We start from the raw sequence: 18,887 nt of genomic DNA, 5'->3' as shown, positions 1-18,887 counted from the left end.
TGTAAGGATGGGAATTGATCGTGCATGGTGTGGATGAGGAGAATAAAGTACAAAGTCCTCATTTTCCATAGGGGAAAGTCACCATACAATGCCCAAAGTAAAAAACTCGGTGGCAATGCTTACGGCCACTAAGGTATAGGAGGGAAGTACAAAGGCAGAGCTGAAAGTGGTTTCTTTGGGGAAGAGGAAATGAGGAACTGGGGAGCTGGGACCTGTTGTTTTTCATAAGAAACATCGTAGAACCAGCAGGTCCTTAATCTGTTTCCTACCACATAACTTTGATGAAAAATTTTAAAAGTAATTTAAAATGTAATAATGTACGGAGAGCTAACATGTGACTGCTTTTCAAAATAACATCTATACGATTTTGTGAAATAATACTTTGGGTGTTCACTTTCCTTTGTTATATTATAAATTGAGATGCTCAGATTAAATAATTTCTAAGGTCTGTTGACCTCTACATGTGTTTTTTGCATTTCTTTGTACCACTGTCTGGACTTGTGAACACAAACACACAGAGAGCTGATAATCAACAGTGGAACTCCCCTGATTATTCTGATCATTAAAAATTAGTATGCATTATCCACATGTCTACAAAGACACAATCCGATCCTACCGAATGAAGGAGAACAAGGCGGCACAACCGTGTACGCATTTGGAGAGAAACACCTGAGGCTGCATTTCTGTCTTCCTCTGGCCATGTGAGAGGAGACCCAGGAAGAGACGAAAGTTCCCTGCTGTTTAGACTCTGGCCTGTGACGCAAGGTGATGCTGACCGAAAAGTTAATATTTATCCACCTTAGTGAGTTAAGCTTGGCTGGAGAATTTGGTGGGGGGGGGAAGGAAGGAAAGTGCTACAAACCCTGGTAGGGATTTGAGTTAAGTCAATGTTAATCTTAGTAGCATAGCCAAGCCACTTGCCTCCTCTCTAGCACATGCCAAGGAAGGGCATGGCTAGTCCTTTAACAATATCTACACTAAAACAGAGAGGGGCAGGTATGGAGCTTTGAATAAAAGAGAAAAATGAAGATTGTCCAGTTCAAACTTCCCTTTACCTCCTGGCTTTGTGACTATAGGTGAATCACAATCTCTGGGCCCTGAGTTTTTTGTCCATAAATTGAAAATAATAATACCTATTCCATGTGGGTTAGGAGAATTATGTGTGTTAACACCTGTCGAGCACGGAAAATGGTGCCTTGATATAACTTCTCTAAAAATAGATGCAAAGAACATGATTGATTTGCAGAGACCTTGAATCTCTCTTTCCCTCTCTCTCTCAGATAGGTAACCTGATCTTCAGAGTAACAGACGATCTAAGAGGAGAGGATTTCTCATGACAAATTTGGTAAAGTCAATCTCAAAAAGTCAAGGAATATATTGTTCATTTACCATAGCAATCCTGTTTGGTAAAATCTCAGGTTATATTCATTTGCACTAACATTTTGAATCTGACTCTAAAAGTTTCCTTTGGTTGCCAGATGTATTTGGCACTCGGATGCATGAGTATTTTATCAAGTCTTATTCTAGTGCCAAGTCATGTAGTCCAATGACTGATTTAGGAAGACTCCTTCTTCTTGTTATCCCAGGTCTTCAACAATATTTGGCACAGAGAAGGTGCCCAATAAATGTTTTGTTGAATTAAAACTGGAAAAATACATTGGGTATGCTTCTTATAGTTTTAAGTTAAATAATCACATCACACAGTCACCCACAATTATCTCATTTAAGAATGTAATCTTATTTTTCTCATTCATTTTTCTGCGTATACTAAAACCTTTATAGGTTAAACCACTATGTTAAATGAAAGGTTACCATATCACAAAATAATATGTGTAATTTACATTTAAAAAAAGTTAATGAAGACTGTCATCCTAGGGAAGTGGTACTCTTTAGTGGTGAGCTATTTTTTTCTCCTAAAAATTCCCCGAAATATTAACCCCTTATCAGATATATAGTTTGCAAATGTTTTCTCCCATTCCATAGGTTGCCTTTGCACTCTGTTGGTTACTTCCTTGGCTATGAAGAAGCTTTCGCTCTTGATGTAGTCTCACTTGTCTATTTTTGTTTTTGTGCTTGTGCTTTTGGTGTCACACACAAGAAATCACTGCCAAGATAAATGTCACAAAGGTTTTCGGTTGTTTTCTTCTTGGAGTTTTATAGTTTCAGGTCTTACGAGTATGTTTACATCTTTAGTCCTTGTGAGTTCATTTTTGTGCATGGTGAAAGATAAGGGTCATACAATTTCATTCTTTTGTATGTGGGTATTCAGTTTTCTTGTTGAAGAGACTGTCCTTTCCCCATTGTTTATTCTTGGCAGTATGAGTTTATTTGTAGGCTTTCTATTCTGTTCCACTGGTCAATATGCCTATTTATATCAGTACCATACTATTTTAATTACTGTAGCCTTGCAAAATATTTTGAAGTCAGAAAGTGTAATTAATACCAGATTGCTTTATCTAGGGTTTCTGGGCAGGACTTCCCACACGTTCTCAGGAATTTGTTTTTGCTTTCCCGTTCCCGAATCCTGAGAAAAGTTGGTTGGGAAATCTGGAAAATCGGCTCCTTGAACCCAGGTGGTTCATAGTGTCGGCCGTCACTTTGTGGAAATGATTCATCTTGGAGAACAGAAAACAGTTTGTATCTCGTGATCCGGGAATGGGAAAGCGAGAAAAAATCCTGAGAATGGGGGTAATTACTGCTCGGAAACCCTAGCTTTAACTATCCTGGGCATTTTGTAGCTCCATATGAATTTTAGGATTGTTTCTTTTTTTTTTTTTGTAAAAAATGCCACTGGGATTTTGACAGATATTGCACTGAATCTGTAGATTGCTTTGGGTAGTATATATAGACATTTTAGCAATATTGTCTTCCAATCCATGAATATGGAATATCTTTCCATTTATTTCTGTCTTTATTTCTTTCATCTATATTTTGTTGTTTTTGGTGTACAAGTCTTTCACTTCCTTAGTTAAGTTTATTTCTCAGTATTTTATCCTGTTTGATGCTGCTCTACTGAGATTGTTTTAATTTCCTTTTTTGGACAGATTGTTGTTAGCAAATAGAAATACAACTGATTTTTGTATGTTGATTTTGTATTCTGCAACTTTATCAAATTCATGTATTCATTCTAATTTGTGTGTGTGTGTGTGTAAAATCCTTAGACTTTTCTACATATAAGATTCCACGGATTTTTATAATTATTTCATAAATGGTGCTAGGACAACAGGTTATTAGGAAAAAGTTAGATCCTGAATTATATTAAATGAGAACAAAAAATATCTTGAAGGAAATACAAGTGAATATTCATCTAATTTAGGAATAAGGAAGGCCTTTTTCATTATTAAAGTTCTGAAAGAAATGAAGAATTAATAGACTACATAAGTAAACATTTTTCACCTTAAAAGACACCATCAACAAAAATGCAAAGACCAAATGAAAACAGTATTTGTGACACAGATAAGTGGTTACTAATCCTTAACTTTAAAAGAGTTCATAATTCATTAGGATATTTATTAAATACACCAAAACAAACAAAAAACAAACAAACAGCATGATCAACCAATTAAGAGGAGAATACAACAATGAACAAGAAAAATTATTCAACTAAAGAAATAAATGCAAATAACTGGATGACAGTTTCCCCTAATAAATTTTGTTTTTAAAAGCTTCCCTTAAGAAATTGACCTTTTTGTTTTCGTTAACAGCCGGTAGTAAGATGCCTTTAAAATAGCAATAACTTTTGCTCCAAAAATTCCTGTTCTTGAAGTCTAACCAATTTTAAAGGGTGTTCCACTTAGTTGTTTTTAATAGTGTAGATCAATGTAAACAACTTTAGTGTCCAAAAATAAAAATATCTTTAACTATGATATATCCATAAATTGGAAAAGGGTAAAATAACACTTATGAGAAAAAACAAAACAAAACAAAACAAAAAAACAGGCTATGAGACCAAATGAAAAAAAAAGAAGGGAATGCATATAAAATGTAGTTTCAATTTTAGCATAATCAAATCACCACATATATAATCAAAAGTAATACAGCCAAATGCAAACAAAGGTCATCTTGGGATAGGTAGTAGGATGAGCTTATGAGTTTTGTCCAAATTGGGCCAGATTTTTTTTTTTTTAACCATGAAATGTATTATTGGCAGTCTCTCTCCATAGTCGATTTGTTATCTAAAGATGGCATGTATCATATGATGCTGGACAGGAATATTATTCTAAAGCACATTTTGGAAAGAACTATTAATTAAAAAAAAAAGAAAAACATGTTTATTCTACAGATTCAGGGAATATCCTGGGATACTGGAAGAGTTGTGTTGTGTTAAATTTTCCCTCCACATTTGTCCTTTGTCAATTTCTTCTTTAGCTATTACCTTTTTTTCTTTTTATATCTGTGGCTGAGTTATCTGACATATACAAAAATTATAATTTTAATTTTTGTTGGAAACTATACTCTTGATCAAAAATTGAAGTACCGTATTTATTTTTTTCTCTTTAAATGTAGTTTTTTCTGCTATTAATATCAACCCGAGTTTTCTCTGTTGCATTTGTTTGCTTATCTTTGACTCTCTTTTGATTGTTTACTTCCTGTGTCACATTATTCTGGGTGAACATCAATTAACTTTATTTCTTTTCTGACCCAACCTTCTGTATCTGATGTTTAATTTATAGAGGTTTAAACTATTTACATTTATGTTATGTGCTGAATCTCTCTTCTGTTGTCTTATTTTACCATTTCCTTTTTCTTTTTTTTTAGAGGAGCAGAGATTTTTATTAAAGCAAAAGTACAGCTCTCTTATGAGGGAGGGTACTCGAAACTGGGATGCCCACCATTTTCTTAATGCCTCCTGGTTATTTCCTTTATTTTCAGACTTTTGTTTTTAATTTTTGCTTCAATTTTCTCTAGCATGTTGCAAGGTATATGGTGTGTTTTAAAAATTCTCCTTGTGAGAAAAAAGAATTCTTTTTATCCTCCTCTTTAAAAAGCATATTTACATAAAGTGGCATGCAGATGAAGTTTTCATGCAAGGACAACAAGTGTCAACTGGAAGCATCTTGGGCAAATAGGGATGGATGGTTACCCACCTCTGGGTAATAGGAATAAGGAGGTGGCAGGTGTGAGGATGAGTAGAAGATTTCACTTTGGTACATTCTGTATTTAAGGTACAAAGGGAGGTGTTCAGTTGGCAGATGAATATATCGGCCAGAAACTTATGAGAGAGATTTGGGCTCAATATAAGGACTTCAGAGTCACCAATAATATAGCCAATAAATAGGACCATGAGATTCATAAGAAAACAGAGACACTAAGTATACAGTAATAAAGAAAGAAAAGACTGAATTCTGAAGAACACTGCTTAATATTAAAAACAGCAAACAAACAAACAAACAAACAAAAGACTACAAAAGAGATTCATAAATGGCAGCCAGAGGAAGTAGGGAAAAGAATAAAGAGGGTTGACTCCATCCTTTGCTATGTCTTTTCACGAGACTTTCAGGATCAAGTGATTTCTGGCCAAGAAACAAAAGCAGAATTGTCCTATTCTGTCATGGATTTGGATGAAAACTGGTAATAAAATCAGATACAACTCAAAAAGGAGACATTGGAGAAGAACCAAGCTGGGTCTATAAAGAATCACACTTTGAGATGGCACCATATTTATATTTTACCAAAGTCCCTAGCATCTTCCCACATCAAGCTGAAAACATCACCATTATCTGGATAGTTGGACAAGTCTTATTGGGAAAATAATTTTTCTCTGTTTCTATGCTTCTGTACTAGTAGGTTGGCTCAGTAATGTGACACCTTTTATTTGGAAAAAAAAAAAAGAGAGAGAGAGAGAGAGAGTGTAGTGTAGTAATGGAAGCAGGTAAAGCATTTCAGAGAATAAGGACTGGCCAATCAGTGTTAAATGACTCAGGGGTACAGTAAGAAAAGGACTGTACATGCCTCTTAGAGATAGCACCAAGGAGGTAATTCACAGTTTTGGTGAAGTGACTCCAGAAGCTAGATTGCTATGAGTTAACCAGCAATAGAAGGTGAGAAAGTGGAAATGCTAAGCATATTAACCCTTAGAAGAACTGTGAATGGAAGCTGAGAGTGAGAAAGGAGGAGGTAGGATTAAAGGGAGGTTTGCTTAAATTGGGAGAGTTTTCAAGTTGTTGGGATATGTTGATAGGAGACAGCTGGAAAAAGGTGAAGCGCTGAAGCCAGGAAAGAGATAGGATATCACTTGGGTGAGGTCTATTAGCAGGCAGGAGAGAACAGTGAAGAATTAATGAAACTTAGGAGACAGGTGAGGAATAAGGTGGACGTGAGCACAGGGTCTTCATTTTATGTGTCTTCCTGTTCTGCAGAGACTAGAAAGCAAAACAAATGTCCCAGATTCTCCTGCAGACTTCGACTCAGACAATCCTATGCAAGATGAGAAATGTGGCAGGAAATGAGGCAGAGGTTGTATTCAGCGACTTCTGCTTTTTCTGCTGGCAGGCCCCATGGGGACCCACTGGGTCTTTCTTTAGCTGTGTCTCAGTGTCCAGGTGCTTTGTGGACGGCAAGAGGCAGAATGAGGGGCATGTTTCTTTTTGTCTATGCAGATCCATTAGGCATGGTGCGACTCCAGGGCCATCACTTGCAGCAGCTCACCAGCTCATCACAGCTAAGGCAGTCTTCCTGGAGTCAAGAGTTCCAAGGATCATTCCCAAATCCCCATCCTTTCTGGTTGTGGAAGAGGAGGCAGTACTCAGGGAGGATTCGTTTCTTGGTGTCATCAAGCTTACTTGCTACTCTAACCTTTCCAATGGTATTGTAAGAATTGAAGTCTATGCGTTACATTTCATTTTGTTTGCAATAGCTAAAGTAATTTCCGTTTTCTGCAAGTGAATTCTGACAGAGGGGGACATCTATTCTTGAATCAGGAGAGAAGGAAGAAAGGATGAATGTAGGTATAGATAAATTCTTTTGGTGATCGCAATCTCTTCAAATCCAGAAAATTTTAAACTGGGGTGTGCAGAGACAAAGCGGTTCCTAGACAGAATTCAGAGCATCTGTGAACTTAAATGAGAAAAAGTCACATCTCCTTCTTCACTAACCTCTGATTAAAATTTAGTATTTTCTTCCGTTCTGAATGTAGGCATCAAACTATAGCATCATTAGCAGTTTCTGTGACTTTGCCTTAATAGAAATCACAGATATTTTCATATCTTGGAGTTGTTGTAGACCTCAAAATACTGCTTATGCTCGTAACGATGGTAATTATTAGACTCCTGCTGGACCTTGCTCTATAAAGCATTTATAAACAAGCACATATTACTATACCACAATTTTGAAAAAGTACTCTTTTCCTTTTGTAATCCTACGTATGCTATTTTATGCATTTACAAATATCATTCTGAGAAGGGCTCCATAGGGTTCAGCAGACTGATAAAGCATAATACCTGTTAAGAAGCCTGTTTTATTGTCTTCTATTTTTCCCTGTAGAGCAGGGTTTCTAAACTTCGGCACTACAGACATTTTTGAATGGATAACTTTCTTGTGGGAGACTATTTTTGCATTGTAGGATGTTCAGCAGCCTTGATCCACGGTCGGCTAGTAGCACCCTTCCTGACTACCTGACAATCAAAGACATTGTCACATGGGGGTGTCAAAGTGACCCTGGTTGAATACCACTACTCTGAAGTAGTACTAAGAGCAAGGGGTAGAAGGTGACTAGGTCTGAGACCTGATTAGAGGAAAGGGAATTTAAAATGGATGCAATAGAGGATGGCAGAGAGAAGTGACAAAAGAAAAAGGCAGTTGAGCGACGTTGAGGGACCAGCTGACATTAACAACGCTAGAGTAGCCCACGGATAAGAGAAGAAGGTCTCAAATTGTTTCTATTCTGTTCAACATACATTGTGAATAATAGCCAAATGACGGACAGTCTGCATCAACTTCTTGCAGCAGGGGCTGCTTTACAAATGAGATAAGCGGGAGTTACCTACAATATCCAAAGTGCTGTTTTCCCCACCAATCCCTACGCCAACGTGTCTTAACATACTGGTTGAGAAATACGCTGTCTTCAAGCAGAAACATCATTAGAACATTTAGAACCTAAAAATAACTGTTATTGCCCCTTGTTCTGCTATTGTATGGGGAAAATATATATTCTGAACTTGAACGGATTTGGGGGTTCACTGCCCCAAGAAAATCTGAGCCCAGCAACATGACTATGAAGGACATGGAGCAACCCTGTGACTCAGCAATCTGATTCCTAGATATTTACCCAACAGAAATGAAAACATGTATCCACATCAAGATTCACCCAAGAGTGTTTATAGCAGCTTTACTTATAAGAGCCTCAAACTGGAAATAACCCAAGTCTTCATGAACAGTATAATACGCTGTGGTATAGTCTTACAAGGAAACACTACTGAGCAATAAAAAGGAATGAACTATTGGCATTTGAAACAACATGGATGAACCTCAAAAACATGCTGAGTCAAAGAAGCCTTACACAAAAGAGAGCATACTGACAGACTGTATGATTCATTTGTATGAAGTTCTGAACAGGCTAAATTAATTGATGGTTAAAAAATAAATCAGAATAGTGACTGAAACCATGGGGATAACAAGAATTGATTGCAAAGGGCATGGGGATTTTCCTGGGGTGTTAATATTCTTTATATACCTTGATGGGGAGTTGGGTTACTCAGTTGTATGTAGTTGCCAAAACTCACCTAATTATACACTTAGATTTGTGCATTTCACTGTATGTAAATTATCCCCGAGGAAGGGGAGGGCTGGTGGGGGAAAAGGAGAGGAAGAAGAGAACAGTAAGTAAAAACAACTCACAGTTCACAAAATACATGCTGAAATGTTTGAAATGTACTGAAATCTGCAACATACTTTGAGATGCAGTTAAAAAAAAGATGGTTTGATGGAGAGCGAGGTGGTTAGATATGTGATAAAGATACAAAATGTTAATTGTGGATTCTAGATGGTAAGTGTGGTTCACGTGCAATTCTTTCAACTTCTCTGTGGCTTGAAAAAATTTCATACTAAAAAGTGTGAGGGTATGTAGGAATGTCTTTTTGCCTTTTTGAAAGATTTCATTAACCTTTGGGCAAAGCTACTGTCAAGCAAAGCATTTTATATGGTTCTTGCCCTATTTTAACAAATGCATCTTAAAATGTCACACATAGCATCTTAATTCTGGTAATAACGACTATCGATCACTACCAGTCTGCCACCACCATCTCTGGCTCACTGGGGCTGTCCTAGGCACTACACTAATTACTTTACACATTATCCTCACCTAGAAATTAACAGCTTTATTTATTAACAAAAAGCTCTAGGCTGAGTCATCTTCAGAACGACCAGATGGCCAGGAACTAGAACAAACAGATGTCTAAGAGGAAGACAATGTTTGTGACAGACGTTGTCACAGATCATGTCTGTTAGCAAAATGCATTATTCAAATAGGTTATGACGGTATAGGACGGTGTTTGTTGTGTGTATGTTTGGGGGTAGTAGCTGAACTGAGAGAAGAAACATTTAAGAAATAAGATACATATTATAAGCCATAAAAAGGAACAGTAACTTTAATCCAGTTTCTACAGAGGGAGAAACCTGGTTCCTGTTCTTTTTTTTCTTAAGCTCGTATCCGATGCCATATGATACTGTCACCTGGCAATGGGGTGTGACAAAGGCTGCCCGGATTTGGCACCTCCAGATCTTGTGGCTTTTCTTTCTCAATAAACCTTTGACAAAAGGTCAGGTGTTTGAAAGGCTGGGTTTTTCCTTGTTTGGGCTAAGCGTTTCTTGCTGAGAAGAATGATTAATGTCTGAGTGTCAATAAATAAATGGTTTCAGTGAAGCTTTTTGGAATATATTTCCTTAAAGGTTGCTTGGTGGCGTGCCTGGGATTGGTTTGGTTTTGTGTGAAACTAGTAAATAAACAGTGTAATTACCGGGCTGCCTAGTCCCCACGACTCCTGATACCTGCAGAGCCACACATGTGACAAGAGAGCAGGGATAAAATATCTTCACCTAAAACAAGGAGTCAGAGGCTCTGAACTTCCACTTTGACTGATAAAGTGCCAAGTTGGGAAAGTGGCAGAAGCTGGATTTGAACTAAAGCCATCTCAGGAGCACTGTGGCAGCTGTGGCAGCACTAGAAACAATATGAGTTATGTAAATATCTACTGGAAAAGAAACATAAAAATCTAGTAAGCTAACCTTGAACAAAGACCTATGGGTCTCTGATTAACTTTTTTTTGAGGTATGGATAGAGGCCATAAATTCAAACCTGATTCATGAAGCAGCTCTACTAGTACTGGCTGTGCACAGGCGGATGTATCAGAACGAATTAGCTATAGGGGCCCCACGTCGGACAAGTTCAGGGAGATCTGGTCAGTTCCTTCTATTTTTATAGATACCCCCCACCCCTTGCTGTGCTGTTATTAGGGAGAGAATAGTGGTTTTTTGTAAAGCAAGGTCAATCTCTTCTCAGGAAGTAGCTGACTGACTTGCAATTAAGCCTCTTCTGTATGTCATGTTGGAACAGGACTCGATTCACGGTATCCAGATTCCAAAAAGCAAGTAGACTTTGAGACTTAATAGGATTGAGGAGAAAAAGAAATCCTGGCTCCTTCTTTAACATAAATTATACATAATCAGCAAATAAGCAGGCAGCTTTTATTGGTTTGTGATTCATTTGAGACTTAATTCCAATAAAGGTGATGTGATGACATTTAAAAGCTTGGCTGAAACTGGGAAAACTGCAGGTGTCTTTGGTGGAGAATATAGAATATAAAATAGCGTGCAAAATAACAATAAAATATTTCCTTCTTGGGTGGGTTTAATGAGCTGCTGATTCAATGTACCCATAGTGTTCTGAACATCTGACTACTTTCCTAGTTTGATGGTATGGGATAAGTGAGTCTTATAGGCAGTGTTTTGGTTTGTTTTATTTTAACGATAGAATGATCCATCAACATAATCTTAGCCATTCGCCCAGGATAAGAAAAAGTTGAGTGAACTGCTTTGTGAGCAGAGAGTGAAGTAAGGATCTGAACTTTAGTTCCCATGTATCTCACAGACTGCTTGCCTCGCACCCCACAGGGAAGAGACCTGATTAAACAGATGTTGGTTCACCTAGGCTTAGGTGCTTTGCTGCTTCCAGGTGAAAGGCTGGTCCTTCTGGCTTAAAAGAAAAATCCAGATACATGCTCCCTCCTCCACTAACCTCTCCGTCTTTAATATATGGCTATCGGGTGGATCAGAGGATACTGTTTGCGGCATTTTTCTTATCCTTTGTTGGTATTTTATAGGGTTACTAATAAAACATCTGCATAAGTAACAAAAATCTTTCCACAGTGCGTACTGGGACTTCGCCATGGACAGTGCTGACGACGGGGACATTTTAGGATGACTCTTCATGACACAAGACCACCAGACCTTGGATGTAGTGTAGGGAGTGGATGCTCAATGGTGGCACCGGTTCTAGAAGAGAAAGTTTATGCGTCTGGGGTTGTTTTGGGCTGAACTGTGTCCCCCCGAAATTTGTATGTTGAAGATGTAACCCTCAGTACCTCAGAATGTGACTGTATTGGGAGAGAGGACCTTTAAAGAGGTAATTCTGGTAAAGTGAGGCCCTTAGACAGGCCCTGACCCAATCTGACTGGTGTCCTTATCAGAGAGATCAGGACACGCAGACAACACTCAGACCAAGGGATGACCATGTGAAGAGGCAGCAAGTGGTGGCCATGTGCAGGCCAAGGAGAGGCCTCAGGACAAACCAACCCTGCTGACGGGATCTCAGACTTCTGGTCTCTAGAACTGCAAGACAATACATTTCTGTCACTTAAGGCCCCCAGTCCGTGGTATTTTGTTATGGCAGCCCTAGCAGTCTAAAACAGGGGTTTTATTAATAAAAAAAAAAAAAAAAAAAAAATATATATATATATATATATATATATATATATATATATGAAGAATACTTGGAATTGTTTAAAATAAAAGCCCACTTAGCCTAACTCCTAGCTGTCTGAAGGATGTTCCCAGGAAGTTAGTAACTGTTACCAGAAAAAGAAAAGGGGAATTCTGGGCTCAAACGGTTGGGGAAATGCTGGATTACAGTCAGGTTTCTTTGCTAGAGAACTTCTCAGAAGCTTTAAGATTCTGCTGCACATATTATTATTGGGTTGGTGCAAAAGTAACTGCAGTTTAAACGGTTAAAACTAACTGCGCAAACTGCAACCTAGCAGGATGCATATGATCTGGATGTCTTCTTTGACACTGTTCTTGCCCTCACTTTTCATTTCCAAACCATAGCCTGATGACTTCATCCCCGAAATAGTTTTTGAACTAGTTTCCTTCTATCTGAACTCTCACTGAAACCTGGACTATGCCAACATTGCCTGACAATTTCATTTTCTAAATATTTCCTGCATTAGTTCACGTCTCTCTACCAAGCTGCCATTCAAACATGGACGACATGAGCTGCAAAACCTTTCTGACGGGTCTCCCCACACCCGCTGGGTGCTCTGCAATCAGTTCTCCACAACACAGCAGGAGGAATCTTTTGCAAATGCAGGTTGGATTATGCCAACTCCCTAATTTTAAAGACGTTTCAGTAGCCTCCCATTGCTCCTATGACGAGAAGACAAAATTTGTTCCATTTCTTCAAACTTCTCTTGAACCATCGTCCTCTCTGGGTTCCATCTTATGGGTCTCCTTTCAGCCTCACATTGCTTGGTTCCTGCCCACCAAAAGCCTTTGCTCACGCTCACCTTCTTCCTGGTTAACTCCCCCTGGATAACTCGTCCCCAGAGAGGCCTTCCAGTACTTCCCTTATTGGGTCAAATTCCTCCACTACTGATTCACACTGCACTTGTCACCACTGCCAGTTTACATTTGTGTGATTATTAATATTTGGTTAATACCTGACTCTCCTTCTTCTAGGCTGAAAATGCCGAGTTTGTAGAATGTCTTTTATGAAATACCCAGTTAATGTATTGATTAAGGTTTGGGGAAGACACATCTGAAATACAATGTAAAGAAATTTTACAAAGAAAGAAAATGAGCAGGGTTAAAGGAGAAAGGTCTTGTAGTTATTTGCTGTAACTTCGCAGCTTTTGAAATAAATAACCCATTTGAGAAGCTGAATAAGGAAAGGACATGATATTCTGGAGATGTATGTGGATGTTCAACTTTTTTTTTTTAAACTTTTAATTTTGAAAATTTTCAAACTTTTCAATGACTTGAAAGGCTAGTATAATGAACAGCCACATTTTTAATGTTTTGATTTTGCTCCCCCAAAGTTATTCTTTTCTGCTTTCCTGTGGACAGTAATCGTCCCTTTAGGAAGATACAAGGCTACATAATTAGATCACAAATGCCCATACTTCAGGAAGGCTAGACATGCTTACTGGCAAATAATTAACTAAGAGATATATAGAACTCAGCCTTAACTAAGGCACTGTGGGAGACAGAAATATGTTTATGGGACACAGTTAAACAATTTATAACCATTTTAGAAAATAACACTTTCACATGAAATAATAACCAGCAATACAAACAACAGGGGTTGAGTGAAGGGGAGGCAGGAAGTGCTGAGAGAGTTAAGGCGATGAGATTGTTTCTAGTTATGTTTCTTCATAGAAATGGATTCCCTGTGGAAGGTAGCTCACATTATTATCAACTCATTTCCTTGAGACCAACTTGGGAAAATAATTTTATAATGTGAATTATAAATATTTCTTTTATGAACAAACTGTAAGAGATCTGGTTCCTTATCAAAGCACTATTTCCAATGTTTTCAGTTTTGTTACTGAAGGACAATCTGGAGCTGGGGGATGTTTTTGTTGCTCTAAGAGCCAGACTTAGTGTGGTGGGCTTTAAGCCAAGGAGTTAATCTTTTTTGTTGCCTAACAAAGAATAGGCACTATATTCATCTGATGTATTAAGTCAGCCCCACGCGAAGAAGTCTCCCAGGGGAGAGTGTGATTTGCCGGCCTAGAGACCCAGGCAGCATTTCCCTCATAACCCATTATTTCCAGAGGTCCCCATACAGGCTTAGAGAAATCGGAACCAGGTAAATAATGAATAATATTACCAACTGGCATAAATAATAAAAGGGAGAAAAATACTGTGTACATGGTGGGGTGGGGTGAGGGAGACCACTAATGGCAGTGCAAAGTTAGTGGGGCTGTGTTATTAAATTAACACAAACTGTGACTGCCTGTTATCTAACCTAAACTAGACTGGAATCCATCTTTAGAAAGATGAGACTGTCAGGTCCAAGGGGTCATTTTAGAAATGGTTCTATTAAAACGTAGTTCATGTATGTACTTGGCGTGAGAACTTGAGTCTCTAAAACCTAAGTTTTAGATTAGATTTTCCCACCTGCAAAAGAGTCCAGAAAGGACATTGTTCTGAGTCACAGGATTGCTTGTGTTCTATAATTTATGCATTGAATGCACACTTCCCTGAGTTTTCCTCAATGTGTATATATTAGGTTGGTGCAAAAGTAATTGCGGTTTTTGCAATTATGTTTAACTTTTTAAACCGCAATTACTTTTGTACCAACCTCATATTAATTTGTAATCAGGAAAAAACCCAATAAAACTATTAAACAAAGATCAGATTTGAAGCTTCTTGTTTTCATACAAGGGAAAACTACTGCTCTGGGCTCTCAAAAGCTACAGGCAAGTCAAAAACCCATCCGTGACGGGGTAATTAACAGACGTCTACTGGCCTCTTGTCTAAAAAGTTTTAAACTTAAAAGGTTACTGAATTCACTTAGAAATCTGCCTCTTTATTATTTTTTAACAGTTTTATTGAGATATAATTCACATACTTTATCATTCACCCCCTTAAAGTACACAATTCAGTGGTGTTTAGTATGTTTACAGAGTTGTGCAACCAGCACAATTAATTTCAGAACTTTTTCATCACCCCCCAAAAGAAATCCTGTATCCTTTAGCCACGAACTTCCAAATCCACCCCCCTCTCCCCGACCCCCACAGCTCTAGGCAATCACCAACTTACGTTCTGTCTCTGTATTTGTCCATTCTGGACCTTTCATATAAAAGGAATCTTATAATATGTGGCCTTTTCTGCCTGACTTCTTTTACTTAGCATATTTTCAAGGTTCATCCATGTTGTAACAGGTATCAGTACTTCGTTCCTTTCTATGGCTACATAATAGTGTACTGTGTGCATGTATCACATTTTATTTGTCCATTCACCAGTCAGTGGATATTTGAGTTGTTTCCTCTTTTTGGCTATTAGCAATAATGCTGCTATGAACATTCGTGTACGAAGTTTTTGTGTGAACATGTTTTTATTTTTCTTGGAGTAGAATTTCTCCGGGAGTGGGACTGCTGAATACTACCGTAATTCTAACCTTAATCTTTTAAGGAACTGTCAGAGTGTTGTCCAAAGTGTGTGCACAATTTTACATTCCCGCCAGCAGTGTCAGAGGGTTCCAACGTCTCTACACCTCACCACCACTTCCTAGTGCCCATCTTTTTGCGTATGGCCATTCTTATGGGCTGCTATCATGAAGTAGTGTGTCTTTCAGAGTTGTTTCCTGCTTATAGAAGTCCTACAAAGTAACATACAAAATTTCTTCACATGCATGATTTGATTCCTAGCTTTTAGGCTGACAACAATCCCATCTATGTGTCAGCACAATTTTGATTCCAATTTTACAAAGCAATGGAGACTTATGAGGTTAAGAAGCTCTAGAGCTGGGATTTGAACCCAGTGTCACCCCGTCTCAAGGGCTACTATGTGTACACATAAACACATGACCGTCAAGTGGGGTGATGAAGTAACTCAACTTTTTGAAATTAAAGCATATAGTAATGATGAGCAAGGTGCTGAAGGGACATGGCTTTTGGATTATAGCAACAGGCAACTTTGTATCTACTGAGAAATTAAGGAATAGAGAGGTGATTTCTGTGGCCACAGAGCAATTTAAAGGAAGACCTGAGACTAAGCACCCCTCACCCCACCTGGAAAATGAGAACATCGATTATCCTTGGGTTATGGTGATAAATAGCATTAAAACATGTGCTATTTACCTTTACCTTTTGGTCTGTGCACTTGAGAGAACGAAGCTAGTTTCTCTTGAATTACGACATTCTCTGAATGCAACCAGATAGGTCATTTCACTTTTGTGGTTATTTCCCACCTTATATAAAATAGTTCCTTTTACTCCTTGTAGTTGAGGAAACATTATCTTCCAATAATAAAAATTAGTTTGAATTTTGGTCACAATCACAAGCAATTCTGGAAATTAAAATTCCTCATGCTCTAGTTAAACAGTTAGTAAAAAGGTCCTGCTCACTGCAACCCCTTTCTAGAAATCTATTCTGTGGTGCTACGTATATAATTATATCTCTATCTAGGTTCTTCCCAATTTTCAAACTTGTATATATGGCTCCATTAAATAGAAGAGTTCAAGGAAATTGATCTTCTAAACAAATTCATAAATAGAGCTGTAGGTGGTATATTTTTATATACAATTCCCTGAAGAGAAACTACACCGAAGTTCCCCCAACTTCAAGAATCTTCACAAATATAGCATTCTAGTTTTGTCTGGGACAGAATTAATTAGGACTGGAAAATATAGACTAGAATGCTCATTATTTTAAAAATGTTTATTTTGAGCAAAGGATCCTTGTTATCAGAAATCTTTAGCTTGTACTTGGCAGCCTGTATTTAAAGGGTTTATCCTCCGTAGGGGTGGGACTATGGGTGGGGTGGATGAGGATAAGATAGCAGGTCCAGTTTTACCACTCATTAATTTTCTGCTGGGGTTGAAGTGCTCAGAGGAAAAAAGGAGCATTGTTTCTATGAACTGTATAAAAGAGCGGGAAGGAGGAAATGTGAGAAGGATGATTTCTCAATTTTATTTCTTAAAAAGCACTCTTGTGACTGCATGTCCTTGAAATCCAACGTTTTGTGCCCAGTTTGACCAAGACGCCTCTTTCTTGGTCTGGCAGTCTGTGGAAAGATCGAGAAGGTGTTTTTCCTAAACCAGCATCAGGTCAAGCAGAGAAGTCGGGAGAGCTGATTCTGTTAATGCATCTTCAATAAGTGTTAGTGTTGGTCTTTGAAATCATTAAGCCTGGGTATTCTGATCTGTCTAAAAAGTGAAGGGAGATCTTTTAGCAGGAAATGAAAAAAAAAAAAAGTCTAATAAATGCTGATAAACTAATTTGTGAGTTTCTAAGTATCACTCGATCTTCACAGTCACATCATTAACACCACGGCATAAAAATCAGTCAGAGGAAATCTAACCCATAAACTAACACGACAGCAGCTACTGTGACGTGAGGCGGGTAAGACTGAAGAGCAGTCTGCTGGCTAAGAGGGTGGGTTCTGGAGTCACACAGACCTTGACTGAGTCCCAGCATTGTCACTTACTAACTTTGTCATCTTGAATGGCATGCTTAACCTCTCTGAGCCCACCCCTTTAAGCTAAATAATGTGTATAAACCACTTAGAATGCCTGGCACATTGGTGCTCAGTAAATGTCAGCTATTCCTGCTCTCCCGACAAAGAGATTGTAACAAATACCAACATGATATGGGGCCTTTCCCTTCCGCTCATCCCAATATGTATTCACGTCATTCTATATTTTATTTGGCCTTTGTATTCACTGATTGAGTGTTTCAGTGCTTACTGTTGTCAGGTAGTGGGCACCGTAGGGTCAAAGATGCCCACGCCACAGTCATTGCCCTCCAGGGCCAGGGAAACCAGATGATGTTATCAGCTGAGATAGTAATAGGAGGGAGAGGAAATCAGTGGGGGTGGGGTAGGGCAGTGATGGGTTTCCGATGGTTAGATTTAGAGGCGTCAGGGGGATGCAAGTACATCTGCCCTGCAGGAAGCTGTTTTCAATGGCTCAGTGTGGGGAGAGCAGGGCTGGATGCATGTGTTTGGTGTCATGTGTATATCAGCTATGGGTAGTGCACACACTGTGACACTGTCAGAGGTTGGTCAGGGAGCCAGATGAGTGGGCAGAACTGGGTGGGGGTTAGGAAGAAGCCCAGGGGCACACCAATACTCGGGAGAAGGAAGTGGCAACAGGGACTTTGGCGTATCCCCTAGGGACCCAAAAGACAAATATGTGCAGTGATTTGGGTTTTTGATTAATATTTAATTTACTAAATAAGTTAAACTACAGTCTAAAATTATAGTTTTCCCATGAGTTAGGATCAACTACAAATCTTACACTCTATTTAAAATTCTCCAAATCCTGTCAATCCTTGTAAGAGTGATTTTTCAACTTGGTTAATTCAAGTAAAAGACAGTTTAAGCACTTACAAATGTAATAGATTAGATTTTCTTTTTAAGTATTTCAGTTTTCTAACCAATAAACAAACCTTTCCCCAGTACTTAAGCCATTTTATAAAACTAATAAATTATACTCATAAATAAGGTGAAGCTTCACTTCTCGTAAACATTTCAATCTAGTATAAAACATGGCAAAATTACCTCAAAAGTTTCAACTTAAAGATCCAAAGTCTAAATCAATCATCTAATGATGTTTTAAAGGGGAATCACAAGACTAAATCATGTTAATTAGCAAATTATCTTAAACATTGTGAATATTGTATGCATTTAAAATATTAAATACAGACATTTCCACAAACTTATCTGAAAATACAAATGCTTTGGATTTTATTTAGTACATCATATTTATACTTCAGTCTAAACTTTCCAGGGTTAAAACACTATCTTGTAAGGAATTTGCTTTAAGATGGAACCCAAACCTGACAGAGGGTTCAGTCTTCTCACCTCTGTCCCCAGGATTCAAATGACTAGTTACCTAATTCTCAAGTTCTCTTTGATTCTTCACCTCCCACGTAGGCTGCTTTGCCAAT

At 38.2% G+C, this 18,887-nt stretch overlaps 1 protein-coding gene and 1 pseudogene across 3 annotated transcripts in view; one reads left to right on the top strand and one right to left on the bottom strand.

Moving 5' to 3' along the window:
- The window catches only part of PGCKA1 (PDCD10 and GCKIII kinases associated 1), a 78,567-nt gene that overhangs the window by 44,064 nt on the left and 15,616 nt on the right, over positions 1-18,887 (bottom strand). Inside the window, exon 1 of one of the 3 annotated variants that reach the window (XM_019741945.2) lies at positions 617-744. The exons of the other annotated variants lie outside the window; for them this stretch is intronic. The gene's annotated coding sequence lies outside the window, so the exon portion shown is untranslated. Of the gene's footprint in view, positions 1-616; positions 745-18,887 lie in introns of those variants that run through there. 3 annotated transcript variants of the gene reach the window in all.
- On the top strand, positions 5,478-5,633 carry LOC109452758 (large ribosomal subunit protein eL39; annotated as a pseudogene).

This window comes from Rhinolophus sinicus, linkage group LG02 (genome assembly GCF_036562045.2).
Source record: "Rhinolophus sinicus isolate RSC01 linkage group LG02, ASM3656204v1, whole genome shotgun sequence".
Classification (NCBI taxonomy): domain Eukaryota; kingdom Metazoa; phylum Chordata; class Mammalia; order Chiroptera; family Rhinolophidae; genus Rhinolophus; species Rhinolophus sinicus.
The sequence above is the reverse complement of the archived record's forward strand: the minus strand, read 5'-3'. Positions and strand labels throughout refer to the sequence as shown.